This window comes from Saimiri boliviensis, chromosome 9 (genome assembly GCF_048565385.1).
Source record: "Saimiri boliviensis isolate mSaiBol1 chromosome 9, mSaiBol1.pri, whole genome shotgun sequence".
NCBI lineage: Eukaryota > Metazoa > Chordata > Mammalia > Primates > Cebidae > Saimiri > Saimiri boliviensis.
The window spans coordinates 30,311,867-30,331,192 of NC_133457.1; the positions used below are offsets into that span (position 1 = coordinate 30,311,867).

The 19,326-nt window shown below is 38.7% G+C and overlaps 1 long non-coding RNA gene across 1 annotated transcript in view; it reads right to left on the reverse strand.

Annotated features, from left to right (window-relative positions):
* LOC141585612 (uncharacterized) overlaps nucleotides 1-19,326 on the reverse strand; it is a 59,994-nt gene that overhangs the window by 22,157 nt on the left and 18,511 nt on the right. The window contains exons 2-3 of the long non-coding RNA XR_012519177.1: nucleotides 17,517-17,624; nucleotides 11,851-11,959 (exon numbers count right to left, since the gene is read on the reverse strand). This is a non-coding gene — a long non-coding RNA (uncharacterized LOC141585612). The remainder of the gene's footprint in view (nucleotides 1-11,850; nucleotides 11,960-17,516; nucleotides 17,625-19,326) is intronic.

Genomic DNA, 19,326 nt, shown 5'->3' on the forward strand with positions numbered 1-19,326 from the left:
GATTGCTTTGGGTAGTATGGACATTTTAACAATACTGATTCTACCAACATATTAACATGGAATATCTTTCCACGCTTTTGTATCCTCTTCAATTTCTTGCATAAATATTTTATAGTTTTCATTGCAGAGATCGTTCACTTCTTTGGATGAAGTTATTCCTAGGTATTTTGCTTATAGCTATACATGGGATTAATTTCTTAAATTCTTTTGCAGTGTTTGCTTTTGGCATATGAGAATGCTACTGATTTTTGTATGTTGATTTTATCTCTTGCAAATTTACTCAATTAATTTATCCATTCTGTAGTTTTCTTGTGGAGTTTAGGTTTTTCCAAGTGTAAGCTCATATCATCTGCAAACGAGACTCATTTGATTTCTTCCTTTCCAATTTGGATGTCCTTTATATCTTTCTCTGGTCTGATTGCTCTAGCTAGGACCTCCAATACTATGTTGAATAACAGTGGTAAAACTGGGCATCCTTATATTGTTCCAGATCTTAGAGAAAAGGCTTTCACCTTTTCCGCTTTCAATATAACACCAGCTATGGTTCTGACATATATGGTTTTTATTATGTTGAGGTATATTCCTTCCCAGTTTTTTTGAGAGTTTTTATTATAAAGGGATGTTGAACTTTATCAAATGTTTTTTCAGCATCAACTGAAATGATTGTATGATTTTTGCCCTTCATTCTGTTGATAGGGTGTATCATGTTGAATAATTTGTGTACATTGAACCATCTTTGCATCCCTGGGATAAATCCTACTTGATCATGACAAATAATCTTTCTAATGCATTGTTAAATTCAGTTTGGTAGTATTTTGTTGAAGATTTTTGCATCAATGTTCATCAGGAATATTGGCCTGTAATTTTCTTGTTTTGACGTTTCTGGTTTTGGTAACAAGATAATACTGGCCTCATAGGATAAGTTTAGAAGTATTCCCTTTTCCTCTATTTTTCAGAACAGTGTCAGTAGGATCACCATTAGTTCTTAAATGATAGGTAAAATTCAGCAGTGAAGCTATTAGGGCCTGGGCTTTTCTTTGCTGGGAGATTGTTTATTATGGCTTTGATCTCATCTCTTGTTATCGGTCTATTGAGGTTTTGGATTTTTTCATAGTTCAATCTTGATAGGTTTTATGTGTCTAGGAATTTGTCTGTTTCTACTAGGGTTTCCAATTTACTGGCATATAGTTTCTCATAGTAGTCTCTAATGATGCTTTGATTTTCTCAATATCAGTTGTGATGCCTCCTTTTTGATCTCTAATTTTATTTACTTGTGCCTTTTTATCTCTAACTAAAGGTTTGTTGATTCTGGTTTTTTTGCTTTTTTTTTTTTTTTGGAAACGTGGGCTTATCCTGTTGCCCAGGCTGGAGTGCAGTGGTGCAATCATAGCTCACTGCAAGCTTGATTCCAAGGTTCAAACAATCCTCCCACCTTAGTCTCCGAAGTAAATAAGACTATAAGTGTGCACCACTTTGCTTGGCTAATTTTTTTTAGTAGAAAGGTCTTGTTATGTTGCCCAGGCTGCTCTCAAACTCCTGGGCTCAAGCAATCCTCCCTTCTCTGCATCCCAAAGTGCTGGGATTATAAGCATAAGCCACCACCTCTGGCCTTGTTTATGTTTTCAGTAAAACAGCTTTTTCTTTCATTGATCTTTTATATTTTTGTTTTTGCAAAATTTTTATTTCTATTCTGACCTATATTATTTTCTTTCTTCTATTAATTTTGGGTTTGGTTTGCTCTTGCTTTCCTAGTTCTTTAAGATGCACCATTAGGTTGTTTATTTAAAGTTTTTCTACTTTTTTGATGTAAGCACTTATTGCTATAAATTTTTCTCTTAGTACTGCTTTTACTGTATCCTATAGGTTTTGGTATGTTATGTTTGCATTTTAATTTGCTTCAGTAATTTTTTTTTTTTTTTTTTTTTTTTTTTTTTTTTTTTGAGACAGAGTTTCGCTCTTCTTACCCAGGCTGAAGTGCAATGGCACGATCTCGGCTCACCACAACCTCTGCCTCCTGGGTTCAGGCAATTCTCCTGCCTCAGCCTCCTGAGTAGCTGGAATAACAGGCACTCACCACCATGCCCAGCTAATTTTTTTGTATTTTTAGTAGAGACGGGGTTTCACCATGTTGACCAGGATGGTCTCGATCTCTTGACCTCGTGATCCACCCACCTCGGCCTCCCAAAGTGCTGGGATTACAGGCTTGAGCCACCGCGCCTGGACTGCTTCAATAATTCTTTTAATTTCCTTCTTGATTTTTTCATTGACCCAATAGTCATTTAGGAGCATATTGTTTAATCTCCATGGGCATTGTATTTTCCTAAGTTCCTTTTGTTACTAATTTCTAGTTTTATTTTGTTGTGGTCAGAGAAGATACTTCATATGATTTCAATTTTTTGGAAATTTTTAAGACTTTTTTTGTGACCTAATATAGAATCTATCCTTGAGAATAATCCATTTGCTGAGAAAAATAATGTGTATTCTGCAGCCATTAGAAATGTTCTGTAAACAAAAAAAAAAAGAAAAAAGAAAAACAAAGAAATTTAAAAAAAAAAAAGTAAAAATAAATAAATAAAATAAAATAAATGTTCTGTAAATATGTATTAGGTCCCTTTGCTCTATACTGAATATTAAGTCTAATATTTCTTTGTTGATTTTCTATCTGGATGATCTGTCTAATGCTGAAAGTGGGGTAGTGAACTCTCCAGTTATTGTTTTGGGGCTCATCTTTTTCTTTAGTTCTAATAATATTCATTTTATATAACTGAGTGCTCCAGTGTTGGCCACATATATAATTGTTACATTTTCTTCCTGACTTGACCCCTTATCCTTATATAATGACCTTGTCTCTTTTTATGGTTTTTGTCTTGAACTCTATTTTAATTTATAAAAGAATAGGCAGTCTTGCTCTTTTTGGTTTCCATTTGCAAGGAATATATTTTGTCCATCCCTTTATTTCCAGTCTATGTGTGTCTTTCTAGGTGATGTGTGTTTCTTGTAGGCAATAGATAGCTGGAGTTGTTTTTGTTTTGTTTTGTTTTCCATTCAGCCAGTCTATGTCTTGATTGGAGAGTTTAGTCCATTTACACTAAGTGTTATTACTGATAAATAAGGACTTACTCCTGCCATTTTATAATTTGTTTTCTGGTTGTTTTATGGTCTTTTCTTCCTTCCTGTCTTCTTTTTTGTGAAAGTGATTTTCTCTGGTGGTATATTTTAATGTCTTGCTTTATATTTTTTGGATAATGTTATAGGTTGTTTTTCTTTAAGGTCACCATGATGCTTGCAAATGACATCTTATAACCCATTATTTTAAACTAATGACAACTTAACACTGATTGCATAAACAAACTAAAAAAAAAAAAAAAAAAGCAAAGAAAACTAACATAAAACACTTTAACTTACTTTAACTCTCCCCTGCCCCCACTTTTTAACTTTCTTTGGTCTCTATACCTTATCATACTGTCTATGCCTTGAAAAGTTGTTGTAGTTATTATTTTTGATAGGTTTATCTTTTGATCTTCCTACTCAAGATATGAGTAGTTTACACATCAAAATTAAAGTGTTGTAATATTCTGTATGTGCGCACGTACTTAAAATTATTAGTGAGTTTTGCACCTTCAGATGATTTCTTCTTGCTCATAAATGCCCTTTTCTTTCACAACTCCCTTTGTTGTAGTATGAGTCTGGTATTAACAAAATCCCTCAGCTTTTGTATGTCTGGAAAAGTATGTATTTCTCCTTCATATTTAAGAGGTATTTTCACTGGATATAGAATTCTAGGATAAAAGTTTGTTTTTTCTTTTCCCCCTCAGAACTTTAAAGCCACTCACTTCCAACCTATAAGATTTCCACTGAGAAATCTGCTGCCAGATATATTGGAGGCTGGGCACAATGGCTCACGCCTATAATCCTAGCACTTTGGGAGGCAGAGGTGGGCAGATCATGAGAACAGGAGTTTGAGGCCAGCTTGGCCAATATAGTGAAACTCCATCTCTATTAAAAATGCAAAAATTAGCCAGGCACGGTGGCATATGCCTATAGTCCCAGTTACTCAGAAAGCTGAGGCAGAAGAATCGCTTGAACTCAGGAGGCGGTGACTGCAGTGAGCAGAGATTGCACCACTGCACTCCAGCCTGGGTGACAGAGCAAGACTCTGTCTTAAAATAAAATATAAATACATATGTATTCAGATTTTTAAAATCTGAAGATAAAAGAAATATACCTCAACACAATAAAAGCTACATATGACAGACCCACTGATAGTATGATACTGTATGGGGAAAATTGAAAGCCTTTCCCCTAAGATCTGGAAGATGACAAGGATGCCCATTGTCACCACTGTTATTTAACATGTATTGGAAGTCCCAGCTAGAGCCGTCAGACAAAAGAAGGATATAAAGGACATCATATTGCAAAGAAAGAAGTCAAATCATCATTGTTCGTAGATGATATAATCTTATATTTAGAAAAACCTAAAGACTCCACAAGAAAACCATCAGAACTAATAACAAGTTCAGTAAAGTTGCATTATACAAATTAACATACAAAAACCTGTATGCCAATAGTGAAAAATGTGAAAAGGATATTTTTTAAAGTAATTCCATTTACAATAGCCACACATAAAATTAAATACTGAGGAATTTACTTAACCAAAGAAGTGAACAATCTCTACAATGGAAACTACAAAACACTGATAAAAGAAATTGAAGTGGACACCAAAAAAAAAATGGAAAATATTCCATATCCATGGATTGGAAGAATCAATATTGTTAAAATGTCCATGCTACCCAAATCGACCTGCAGATTCAATGCAATTCCTATCAAAATACCAATGACATTCTTCACAGAAATAGAAAAAAAAATTCAAAAATGTATATGCAACCACAAAAGATCCACAATAGTCAAAGCTACCCTAAGTAAAAAGAATAAAACTAGAGGAATCACGTCACCTGACTTCAAATTATACTACAAAGCTATAGTAACCAAAATAGCAAGGTTCTGGCAAAAAAAAAAAAAAAAAAAAACGCATAGGCCAATGGAACAGAATAGAGAATACAGTAACAAAGCCATACATCTGCAGTGAACTGATTTTCAACAAGGGTGCAAAGAACATACACTGGTGAAAAGGCAGTCTCTTCAATAAATGGTGCTGGGAAAACTGGATATCTATACACAGAAGAATGAAACTAGACTCCTATCTCTTGCCATATATAAATATCAAATCAAAATGAATTAAAGACTTAAATCTCAAACCTCAAATTATGAAATTATTACAAGGAAATACTGGAGAAAATCTCCAGGACAAGGGACTGGGCAAAAGTCTCTTGAGCAATGCCCCACAAGCACAAGCAACCAAGTAAAAATGGACAAACAGGATGAACTCAAGGTAAAATTCACAGAAAAGGAAACAATCAATAAAGTGAAGAGACAGCCCTCAGAATGGGAGAAAATATTTGCAAACCACCCATCTGATAAGAGATTAATAAAAATATCCAATAATCTCATCCAAAAAATGGGCAGAAGATTGGACTAGACACTTCTCAAAAGAAGACATATGATGGCAAACAGGCATATGAAAATGTGCTCAACATCACTGATCTTCAGAGAAATGCAAATCAAAACTACAATGAGATACTGCTTTTCTCCAAAAGATAGCCAAGAACAAATGCTGGGGAGGATGTGCACGAAAGAGAATGCTGTATACTGTTGGTAAGAATGTAAATTAGTACAATCCCTATGGAGAACAGTTTGGACATTCCCCAAAAAACTAAAAACTGAGCTACCATATGACCCAGCAATCCCACTGCGAGATATATATCCAAAAGAAGGGAAATCAGCATATGGAAGAGATATGTGCTCTGTCACGTTTATTGCAGCACTGTTTCCAATAGCTAAGATTTGAAAGCAACCTAAGTGTCCATCAGAAGATCAATGGATAAAGAAAATGTGGTACATATATATAAAGGAGTACTATTCAGCCATAAAAAATAATGAGATCCAGTCATTTGTAACAACATGGATAGAACCAGAGATCACTATGCTAAGTAAAATAAGCCAGGCACAGAAAGACAAATATCATGTGTTCTCACTTATTTGTGGTATCTAAAAATCAAAACAACTGAACTCATGAATATAGAGTAGAAGGATTATTATCAGATGCTGAGAAAGGTAGTGAGAAGGTGGCAGGGGCAGGGAGAGGCGGGGATGGTTAATGGGTACAAAAAAAATAGAAAGAATGAATAAGACCTACTATTTTGATTCTGCTGAGAGAGTGAAAAGAAAAATCAAAAAAGAAAAAAGGGCCTACTATTTCATAGCACAGCAGAATGACTATAGTCAATAATAACTTAATTCTATACTTTAAAATGAAGACTGCAGTTGGATTGTTTGTAACTCAAAAGATAAATGCTTGAAGGAATGGATACCCCATTCTCCATGACTTGCTTATTTCACATTGCATCTCTGCATCAGAACATCTCATGTACCCCTAAATATATGTACCTAATATGTGCCCACAAAAATTAAAAATTTTAAAAAGCCAGAAAAAATTCAAAATCAAAAAATAGGGAAATAGGTTTTATGTTTTATATACATGCTTAATACATATTCATAAATGAACTGGGGTTACTTTTTTTTTCTTTTTGAGCCAGGATCTAGCTCTGTCACCCAAGTAGGAATGCAGTGGTGTGATCTCAACTCACTGCAACCTTTGCCTCCCTAGCTCAAGCCATCCTCCCACCTCAGCTAGGACTACAGGTGTGCACTACCACTCAACTAATATTTTACATATTTTTTATAGAGACGGGTTTTGCCATGTTGCCCAGACTAGTCTTGAACTCCTGAGATCAAGCCATCCACTGGCCTCAGCCTCCAAAAGTGCTGGGATTATAATAAGTGTAAGCCATCATTCTCAGCCCCTGAGATTACTTTTTAGACAATACTGAATTATCTCAATACCTTATCATTGGCTTAACCTTGTCACACAACCAGTATATCCCACAACCAATTGATTCTTGTTCACAATTCAAGAAACAATGTGCATTTAAGCAATGCTGTATTTACTAACTAAAAAAAAAGTACATGAAATCAAGAGACTTCTGCCATTGAAGAAATGTAATAAACTGTTCTGCAGAGAAAAGTTGGTGGCTGCCACTTTACTCTAGTGGTAAGGGAACAGGATTTGGGAGTAAACTCACATAGACTGAATCCACTATATATGTGACCTTGGGTGAGCTACTTCATAGGGGACGGTTTCCTATCACACAATAGATTCCTCATGGTGTTGTTTAAATAATGCATATAAATTGTTTAGCACAGACATTTGTTTAAACTCAATGAAAGAACTACATTCATTTTGAACCTTCTGTTCTTTAAATGTTTCTCTTTACATTCAGGTAGATGTACACGCTTGCAGAAGAAAAACAATAAGAATACAAAATAGGTAGAAAAACGGAAAAATCAGTGGCCTCTGTGGAACAATTTGTGGAAGCTGAAAAAGGCTTTCCTAGTAAGACATATCTCACAAAAGGGGCCCAGGAACAGTTTAGAAGCTCTAAGCAAAAATTCAGTTTATTCTTCAGGCGAACCCCCATGAACATGCAGATATTGTAGAAGGAGATTAACCCCTTAACTAGTAATATTTAGCATGGCATATTAAACAAATGCTAGTTTAATAGCTAGTGGCAGAATTAGTCTTAGAGAACAGTCTCCATTTGGTGACAAATAGAATCCTTATGTGCCAGGACTGATGTGGAAAGAAAGAGTCCCCGGGGTATAGCTAAAATAAGGCAGGAATAAGACAGAGAGAGCAAAACTGTTTTGCATGAGAAAAGAACAAGGGCCAAGGTGTGTGGATCACCTGAGGTCAGGAGTTCAAGACCAGCCCAGCCAACATGGTGAAACTCCATCTCTACTAAAAATATAAAAATTGGCCAGGTGTAATGGCAGATGCCTGTAATCCCAGCTACTTGGGAGGCTGAGGCAGGAAAATCGCTTGAACCAAGGAGGTGGAGGTTGCAGTGAGCCGAGATCGCACCACTGCACTCCAGCCTGAGCAACAGAGTGAAACTCCCTCTCAAAAACGAAAAGAACAAGGATTTCGGGGCTGGGAGCAGGAGCTAGTCTGGGAAGAGGAGCAGACTTGGAAGCAGAGGAAAGGAGGCTGTAGGCCCTCCTCCCAGGCCAGAGAAGACTGCAGCTTCCCACTGGGAGGAATGGCCAACAAGTTTTGAGAATAAAAATATCTCAAATTTTATTTTAAGTAGGGTTATGAAGCTGTACAAATATAATAAATAAAATTGCTATAAAATAAATATTATTAAATAATTATTAAATATTTACTTATTAAATAAAATTATTTTTAATTAAATAATTTTATTTATTTTATTTGTGCAGCTTTATGACCCCAAACCTCAGGTAATATCCTACACATAGCCCTAAACTGTCAGAACTTTAGGCAGTGAAGGGATCTGGATAATGTCCAGGAAGAAGACACATGCAGAAGTGTGCAGAAGATACAAAGAGTGGGCTAATTGCACGGTGGAGGAGACCTCCAGAAACAGAAAGGTAGAATCCAACAGCCAAAGAGCAGAGCATGAGCTCTCCCAAGAGTTCTAGGGTGAGGGCAAAAGGTGCAGGGAGGCAAAGGGATGCCTCCTTTCCCACCACATTTAGGATAAAGAGTTGAGTCTGTCTAATTAAATCTCAAAGGATGAAGTGACCCAGCTGCACGTTGGTTCCTAGCTCTCTTTCTTCCTTGCTCTCTACCAGCTACAGAAAGCTAAAAGCAGGACACAGAAGACCTAACACCCAGGGCTGACAAAAGGGTAACACACGAATTAGAGGAGAAAGCTGGGAAGACACATAAAGGGCATCAAATGGAGACACCTTAACAGAAGACAGTTACTATGAATACAGCCCGGGCATGGTGGCTCACTCCTATAATCCCAGCACTTTAGGAGGTGAGGCAGGTGGATCATATGAGGTCAGGAGTTCCAAACCAGCCTGACCAACATGGTGAAACCCAGTCTTTATTAAAACTACAAAAATTAGCCTGGTGTGGTAGCACCTCTCCTGAAGCAGGAGAACCACTTAAAGCCAGGAGGTAGATATTGCAGTGAGCCGAGATTGTACCATTGGGCAACAGAGCAAGACTCTGACTCAAAAATGTGTGTGTGTGTGTGTGTGTGTGTGTGTATGTAATGAAAATATATAATGAATATAGAAGGGCATCTGTGGCTTGAGCAAGCCCTGAAGAGATTACAAATTAATCTCTTTAACATTTTAAATATTATTCACCTAAATTTAAATTTGGATATATGTTATGTGAATAAGTAATCAAATGCCAGATTGCTTGCATTAAATTACTTAGGGGTATTCAATCTGTAACATGACGAACACAATGAAAAAATATCAGGAATTTTTTTTATGAAAATCGTACTTTTCCTCCAGTAGTCTGTTTAAAGGAGTTAAATTAAGACATGAAACAATCATATTAGCCTTAATTCTTCTCAGTTATTAATTGAACACCTTCTTGAAAACATGCAGATAAAAGTCCCACCTTGGAGAATTTGAGATAAGAGTCAATGGAAATGAAGAGAAATTAGCAAGATGTGCCAGTTCACACTCACAACCATCATGCTCTGTTTATCCAAAGCTGCCTACAGATGCCTAATATTAAATTAAACCTTTAATGTATTCTGATGTCAAGGGAGCTTACAATCATAAAGCCTGTACTTAGGTTCACACTTGGGTCTTTGTACATAGTAGGGGCCAAAAAACCAGGTAAACAGCAAAAGGCTGCTGTGAAACAAGATAAATGAGAGTTCTGTCTGTTATCAAGAAATTCAGGCTGTTTCCTGTGATGAAAAATACATAGATATACATAGTCACTATATTCTTAAGAACAGTAGTTCCTTAATGCATTCATTCACAGGCATATTAATATGATAAAAGAAATGATGAAAATTGGTTCTTTGCCTGAAGAAAGATTTGTTATAAATAGGAAAGCTGGCCAGGTGTCTAGTGATCCTAAAAATAGTTAAGCTTCCACTGTGAAACCCATCACCACACACGAAATAATGAGAGAAACACAAGCTCACTCCATGGAAAACATCCACCAAGAAGTAGCCAAAATAATTCCCTTCATTTGACCATAAACCCATCAAAACTTCATGGAATGTGGTTACATTATTTATGCAGTACCTGCATTCAGTAAACCTTTCATGCTGTAGTATTCTTAAATAATGAGTCAGACAGACAAACTTTCATGGGACTTGTTCTCTAATAGAAATTCAAGTACCAATGTAAATCTTCAGAATCCTGAGGAATTTTCTACCGAAATTTTCTACTGAAGCAGCCACCAACACAAACTGACCTAGATATAGCTTATAGCTCATTCCTCCTTGACTCCTCAAAACACTTTTTTTTTTTTTTTTTTTTTTTTGAGATGGTATCTTGCTCTGTTGCCCAGACTGGAGTTCAATGGTGCAATCTTGGCTCCCTGCAACCTCTGCCTCCTGGGTTCAACAATTCTCCTGCCTCAGCCTCCCGAGGAGCTGGGATTACAGGCACGCACCACCATGCCTGGCTAATGTTTGTATTTTCAGCAGAGACAGGGTTTCCCCCTGTTGACCAAGCTGGTCTCCAACTCCTGACCTCAGGTGATCCACCGACCTCAGCCTCCCAAAGTGCTAGGATTACAGACATGAGCTACCACTCCCAGCCAAAACATTTATTTTTAAAAATCTAACTACTTCAGTGTGCAAGGAGTGTTATAAAAGAAAAAAAAGTTCTAACTACTTAAAGTGAATCACTTTTATCCTTTAATAAAAAAGGAATTTGGCCAGGCACAATAGCTCTCACCTGTAATCCCAGCACTTTGGGAAACTGAGGCGAGCGGATCACCTGAGGCCAGGATTTCAAGACCAGCTTGGCCAACAGGGTGAAACCCCATCTCTACTAAAATTACAAAAATTACCCAGGTGTGGTGGCACCCGGCTACTCGGGGGTGCTGAGACAGGAGAATCATTTGAATCAGGGAGGGAAAGGTGACAGTGAGCCAAGATGGCACCACTGCAGTCCAGCTGGGCAACAAAGTGAGACTCTGTCTCAAAACAAAAAGGAATTCAAAAGGATTATAACCAGATTCTGAGATTCAGATTCTGAGAGGCTGATCATCAACTATAGGAACAAGGAAACAGTCATTTTTTAATAAAAAGTAGCCCAATATTAATGTGTGCCATAAAAACCTTTGAAGTCTTAATTGGTGTGATGTCATGGAAAGTAACCTAACTGATATAACCAGCAGATGTGGTCCACTTTTTCTTTTCCATTACATTTTGTTTCCAATTTGATGTTTGGGAATGCAGTGGTAGCCTCTTGTCCTGCATCCTAGCAGTTTTGTCTGCAAAGAGCTGTTTTCCCATCCACAGTCCTCCAAAGAGCAAACAGTCAATGGAACCATTTTGACAAATAAATGAACTGTTTTGAAATACAAAACCAAAAGCTATAGCCAATAAACAATCAACTTAGTACCAAATGTTATATATTAAAGGTATATATCAATGAAGGATAACACTTGTCATACAAAAATAAAAGCTAGAGAGTTACAGATGATATGCCAATGTTCTCTCATCACAGTGCACAATATTATAATAATTAGGCTTTCAAAGGAATAGATGATGTTAAATGTGGAGGATAAGACTACATATTAACCCTTTAAAAAAAAAAAGGCTCATTTATTGCTATATCACAAAAGTAAAGCTGTTTAACCGGTAGAGGAGCTATTTTGTTTACACCCTCACCTGTAATGTTTGAAATTTTTGAAGCTGTGAAGCCATTACTTACCCAGCTCCAGAAATGCACTTCCTAAAGTGCATTTGAGGAGATCAACAGGAGGATCTGATCAAAGAGAAACTTCTCCCAAAGCCTACTCTTCGGCCTTCGTCCACTACTCCTTTGAGAAGGAAAGAACAAATGTGAGCCTTGGGTACAAAACTGGCATTGTTTTATTTATTTCTTACTTTATTTCTTGATTTAAAAAATGTAAAAAGCTTACAAATTTCTAGGCTTTGCATACTTCAAAAAATCTAAGCAAAAAACCTCAATGGGTGTGTAACAACATCTGAGCATAAACTTTAACAGAACAAACTAAAACCTGTTAGCTTAACCTCTCTTGCTCCTACCCACAGGTTCTCTTTGTTCACCAGATCCAGCAGCCTTCTCTGGAACTGTGCGCCTGTCTACCCTGGAGTGAAAGGAGGCATAGTTTTCATCTGCTCACGTACTTTTGTACTCCTTCAACCAAGATTTAAAAAGTAATATTGTACAAACATGCAAACTGTTTCTGACTTCAATTTACAATTTTAAATAGGCTGATGTCACTTTACAGAGTGAGAGAGAAAAAAAATCTTAAGTCTGCAGTTATTCATGTGAGTGGGCTTTGTGCTACAGGTGAAGAGATATTGCCATCTACTGTCGAGAAAAAATAAAATGGTTAAGCCAAAAGTTTTCAGCCTTCTTGAGGTTTTGACAGGTCATAAATTTAAAATGGAAAAAACAATGACTTTCTGAAAGTAGTCAGTTTCTTTTTAGTTATACAGCTATCTGCATTCATAATTTGAGAACTAAAGAGAATAAAAAGCATAATAAACTAGAAAACTTTCTTCCCTAAAATCAGAAAAAATGCTATAATTATTCTTAGTTTTCATTAAAGTTGAAAGCAAATTATGTTTTATTGGGTTCCATTTGGCCCACAAAATTAGCTACTGCAATCGAGAAGAAATGTAAGTAATGTCTCTTTTTAATTACCTTAACATAATTTCAAAATTTACCTTACAAATCGGTAATTTTGTTTTATCATAAAAATCACTGGAAACACTCATGGCAGTCAGGTTTTGTTGTTGTTCTGGGGGGTTTTTTTGTTTGTTTTTTGTATTTTGGGGGTTTTCTTGAGACAGAGTTTTGCTCTTGTTGCCCAGGCTGGAGTGCAACATCACCATCTTGGCTCACTGCAACCTCTACCTCCTGGGTTCAAGCAATTCTTCTGCCTCAATCTCCCAAGTAGCTGGACTTACAGGTGCCTGCCACCACATCTGGCTAATTTTTTGTATATTTAGTAGAGACAGGGTTTCACCATGTTGGCTAGGCTGGTCTCGAACTCTTGACCTCAGGTGATCTACTGGCCTTGGCCTCCCAAAGTGCTGGGATTACAGGCATATGCCACTGGGCCCAGTCCAGTTTTTAACTTTTTATTTAGCTATTAATATTCTTTTTAAAAATAGAGTAGCTACCATATAACCTTATTTAGGCCTCCAGTAGTACATACTTAAGCTCAAATTTACAGAAAGCCCCTTTAGGGCAAAAAGCTACCATAGAAGCAATGCATCTGAGTCAGAGAACCCAGCCATATTCAAACTCTCCCACTAGGAACGGGAGACAGAGCTCTGAGCCTCAGATCAATCGATGTGAGGAACGACCTGTCTTTGTTCTGGTGGCTGGTGTTGAGCTGGAGAAAATGATTTGGTGGCCGAAATTCAGTTGCTTTTGCACATAAAAAAGCATTTTCCCCTCTAAAGAATATTTATTTAACTGTCAACAGCCATGCACCACACCACGTCCTGTAACAGTTATCTCATAGTCAAGAGACGTGGATGTGAAGCATAATGTGTGGATTGTGCAGAACAAGGCCCCAACGTGAATGTCTGTGAAAAAAGGGGAAAAAGACCTTTAATCTCTGCAGTGTGTTAAGCCAAGTATGAAAGCTGACTACATGCTATGCACTTTGCAGGACGTGTCTGTGTGTGTATCTGCGTATGTGTCAAGGAGTTAATGTTTTTAAAATTGGTAACTGATTTTGCTATATTGACAGTTCTGGTTCCAACCATTATGACTTATTCTCTGGTTTCATTAAGATATTGCCATCATAACTAAGACTGGTATAGCATTTACTGTTTACAAAATGCTCTCATGCATGTCACAATTTCCTTGTTTAACAAACATGTACTAAACAACAACCCTGTGCATGGTTCTCGCAAGCTTCAGGAATACAAAGCTAAAAGACAATGTATCCCATCTTTCAAAAAGCTTCACAGTCTAGGGGAGGTGAGAGGGAAGCAAACTCACAACTGGATTTTAAAACCAATGTTAAGACTGGACGTGATGGCTCACACCTGTAATTTCAGCACTTTGGGAGACTGAGGTGGGTGGATCACAAAGTCAGGAGTTTGAGACCAGCCTGACCAACATGGTGAAACCCCATCTCTACTAAAAATACAAAAATTAGCCAGGTGTGGTGGTGCTCCCCTGTAATCCCAGCTACTCAGGAGGCTGAGGCAGGAGAATCGCTTGAACCCAGGAGGCAGAGGTTGAAGTGAGCTGAGATGGTGCCACTGCGCTCCAGCCCAGACAACAGCCAGACTCCATCTCAAAAAAAAAAAAAAAAGAAAGGCCAGGCATGGTGGCTCACACCTGTAATCCCAGCACTTTGGGAGGCCAAGGCGAGCGGGTCACCTAAGGCTGGGAGTTCAAGACCAGCCTGACCAACATGGAGAAACCCCATCTCTAAAAAAAATAAATAAATAAAATTTTAAAAAGAAGTTAGATGTCCGGTGATAGAAGAATGAAGGGGCACTACATAAAATGAAACATAATAGCTCTGTTTCTGCTTGGAGGGACACAGCCAGGATCTAGGAAGGCATAAGTAATCAAAAACTAAATAGCACATGATCTAGCATGGAAGGGATATTTCCTGAAAAACCACATGTCATTGTTGGATACCACAGGCTCACTGGGTATCGGCAGATGAGTCTGGTGAGGAAGTGTCAGGCAGAGGTGTCCTGGGAATATATATCTAATATCACATAGAGAAGGTAAAAAAATAAAGATCATAGGAGGAAAGCTTACAAGCAGAGAAGGAGCAGACTGTCCGAAATCCCCTGAATCTCATTATCCGACAGCTTGGGCCCTGTGTAGAGGGCCACATGTCCATGGCTAACATTGCAGTAGAAAGACACCCTGCCCTACAATCCTCTAGGAAACAGGGAACATCCATGCACTTGGATGTCCCATGGTCTCTGCAGCCCAGGAGCTGGCTTCTAACTGTTCTAGTGGGCTAACTCTAATTTGCTGAGCCAACTTTCTACTCATCTACCAAAAATGGGAAGGAGATGAGCCTCCAATACATCCAGATATATTGCTTCTAAAAGGGATGCAGAACAGGAACTGAATGAAGTCTCTTGCCTGCCACAGCAGGGAGTTGATTCAAAACCGCAGGTGTCAAGAAACAACCAACTGTTCTTCGGCAGAGACATAATAGGATCTGATTTATATTTTAAAGAGGTCATCAGCATTGTACAAAATAGGTGGAGGATAGGAGGCCAGCAGGGAGCTATTGCAGAAGGTCAGACTAGGAGGTCTGACACAGAGCAGAGAAGGTAGGGAGGAGCAGTCAGACTAAAGAGATACCACAAAGAGATGGAATTGACAGGACTTCGAGACTGCTTATATGATGGCGATAGGGGTAAAAGAAGGAAAGAAGAGGGGCCGGGTGCGGTGGCTCAAGCCTATAATCCCAGCACTTTGGGAGGCTGAGGCGGGTGGATCACGAGGTCAAGAGATCGAGACCATCCTGGTCAACATGGCGAAACCCCGTCTCTGCTAAAAATACAAAAAATTAGCTGGGCACGGTGGCACGTGCCTGTAATCCCAGCTACTCAGGAGGCTGAGGCAGGAGAATTGCTTGAACCCAGGAGACGGAGGTTGCGGTGAGCCGAGAATGCGCCATTGCACTCCAGCCTGGGTAACAAGAGTGAAACTCCGTCTCAAAAAAAAAAAAAAAAAAAAAAAAAAAGAAGGAAAGAAGAGAGTCTCGCATTATCTGGTGTCTGACTAACAAGATGGATTGGGGAAGAGAGTAAAGAGAAAAATAGAAGTCAATAAGGCTACTTTTTTCAACTTTTTATTTTGAAATAACTATAGATTCACAGGAAGTTGCAAAGATAGTACAGAGAAGTTCCATGTACCCTTCACCTCACCCCCGCCCTCGCACAAAGGAGACATCTTTCATAATTAGAGCACAATATCAGAAGGAGAGAATTGACACTGGTACAACACAGGTGTGTAGCTGTCATTTGATCACACCAGTTGATTTCTGTAACCACCAATTCAATCAAGGTACAAAACTATTTCATCGCCATGAAGATCTCCCTCATGCTACTCCTTCACAGTTATAGCCCCCTTCTCTCCACCACCCCTATTCCCTGGCAGCCACTAATCTATTCTCCATCTCTACAATGTTGTTATCTTGAAGATGTCATGTAAATTGAATCATCCAGTACGTGACCTTGCATGATTGGTTTGTTTCACCTGGCATAATGCTGGAAGTGCACCCAAGCTGTTGCATGTATCAGTAGTTTGTTTTTTTACTTCTGAGTGATATTCCATGGCATGGATGTACCAGTTTAACCAGTCACCCATTGAACGACGTTTTGTTTTTTTCCAGTTTGGGGCTATTAAAAATAAAGCCACTGTACGGGCCAGGCGCAGTGACTCACAGCTGTAATCCCAACACTTTGGGAGGCCAAGTGAGGTCACCTGAGGTCAAGAGTTCGAGACCACCCTGACCAAAATGGAGAAATTCCATCTCTACTAAAAATACAAAATTAACCAGGTGTGGTGGCGCATGCCTATAAACCCAGCTACTCGGGAGGCTGAGACAGGAGAATTACTTGAATCCAGGAGGCAGAGGTTATAATGAGCCAAGATTAAGCCATTGCACTCCAGCCTGGGCAACAAGAGCAAAACTCCATCTCAAAAATAAAATAAAATAAAAGCTGCTGTGAACAACTGTGTAAAGGTTTTTGTATGAATTCAAGTTTTTCATTTAAGTTTAGTATTATTTTATCCCCACTTTGAAAGTAAGAAATGAGAATTATGGTGATTAGCAGTCCAGGTTTTGGAGACAAGTAGACTTAGGGTTGAATCTGCCATTGCCATCATCAACTGTGGGATTTGGCAAATTAATTAACCCTGATATAGTTCACTGTCATTTTATCTCGTGTGGATCTTTATAACCTTTCAATGACTTAAGCACCAGAATGATAATTTCATGCTTTATTGTACACAGAACAAGATTCCTAGGTATGAAATGCACAATTATGCCAGTTAAATAAGGAAAAGGTAAGCTGGGCTGAATAGAACTGAGAATGTAGGAGAAAATTTTACTTAGGTTGAGAAGAGCAGGGGGTATATTGGAGACTGATGGGAAAAGAGAATCGGAAGTGGCTAAGGTTTGTAACTGGGCAACTGAGGGTGGATCTAGAACAAGCCAGTCTCAAGGCTCATACAGGAAAAAAAAAATGATGTGATACGTGATTTGATGAAAGACTCTTCAATACGGCAGGTTTCTGGTTACTGGTGGGTTTCTAATCTACAGGAGTTGTGAGGGATTCAGAGATAAAAGCAAAGGGAAGGATGAAACATGTACAATCAATTCAGCAAACATTATGACTTACCCTTTGCAGGTAGTTTAAGGCGAAGTTGAAAAATAAAGGTGTATCATGTTGAGACGGGGTTGACAATGGGATAAGACTATTTACAAGAAGCCAGTTCCAGGTGCGAGTCTAGAAAAACAGTAAAGATCAAATAGAAGCAGAGATTTAGACAATATATGGCTGAGTTCAAGAAAGCCAACAGAAGCAACAAAGGGCAGAAATATGCCTAAATTCAGGCAACCAGAGTCAGCTATTGGGAGGTCAGCAGAATTATGGAGCAAGTGGAGTGCATGAATATCCGATTTTAGAAAACAGATTTTGCTTATCTATTTTCTGCTGTCTGCTGTTCTTGCGAAGCCCTGGGCCTTTGAGTATCAGTTCTAGCCAGGAAGAGCTCAAAGACCTGCCATAATAGCCTATCTTTGATGAGAATAAAAGATTGAGATTACCTCACATAAGATTAGTAGAGGTGGCTGGGCGTGGTGGCTCACACCTGTAATCCCAGCACTTTGGGAGGCCAAGGTGGGTGGATCACGAGGTCAGGAGTTCAAGATCAGCCTGGCCAACATGGTGAAACCCCGTCTCTACTAAAAATACAAAAAGTGTCCAGGCGTGGTGGCAGGTGCCTGTAATCCCAGCAACTTGGGAGACTGAGGCAGGGAATTGCTTAAACCCAGGAGATGGAGGTTGCAGTGAGCCAAGATCATGCCACCACACTGCAGCCTGGATTACAGAGGGAAACTCCGTCTAAAAAAAAAAAAAAAAAAAAAAAAGATTAGTAGAGGCTAATGTATTGGTTAGGATGCTTTTGGCTGTAATAACAGTTAAACACAACTGAAAGAGCCTTACACAATAAAGAAATGTATAATCTGGCCCAGTGAGATGTCTCATGCCTATAATCTCAGCACTTTGGGAGGCTGAGGCTGAAGAACTGTTTGAGCCCAGGAGTTCAAGACCATCGTAGGCAATATAGTGAGAACTCATCTCTACTAATAAAAAATAACAATAGCCCCCGCATGGTGGTGTGTACCCGTAGTCCCAGCTACTGGGAAGGTAGAAGATCTTACAAGCCCAGGAATTTGACACTGTAGTGAGTTGTGATTGTGCCACTTTACTCCAGCCTGGGCAAGAGTGAGACCCTGTCTCAAACAAACAAAAAGAAATTTATAGGCCAGGCATGGTCGCTCACACCTGTAATCCTAGCACTTGGGGAGGCCAAGGCGGGAGGATTGCCTGAGCTCAGGAGGTCGAGATCAGCCTGGGCAACATGGCAAGACCTCATCTCTACTAAAAATACAAAAAAAGTAGCTGGGCATGGTGGTGCATGCCTAGTCCCAGCTACTTGGGAGGCTGAGACAGGAGAATTGCTTGAACCCAGGAGGCAGAGGTTGCAGTAAGATCGCGCCACTGCACTACAGTCTGGGTGACAGAAAGAGACTCTGTCTCCAAAAAAAAAGAAAGAGAAAAAAGAAATTTATAATGTCACATAATAAAGTCTAAGGACAGGGAATTCCAGAGCAAGTCAAAACAACAGCACAACAATAGCACCAGAGCAAGTTAAGGACACCATCCATTCCATCTCCCTCTGTCATCCTCATACTTATCCCTGATGGCCACAATGTATTCCCAGGATAAATCCAAGACATTTGTTTTGGGGGTTTAGCATCAGAACATTTAAAAATTTATCTGGGTTAGTTAAGTGTTTTGGTTAGTTGAATTCTAATTGACTGAAATTCTTATTTAGGTCATTCTTTGTTTTTTGTTGTTTTTTCTTAGAGACAGAGTCTCGCTCTGTTGCCCAGGTTGAAGTGCAGTGGCACTATCTCCATTG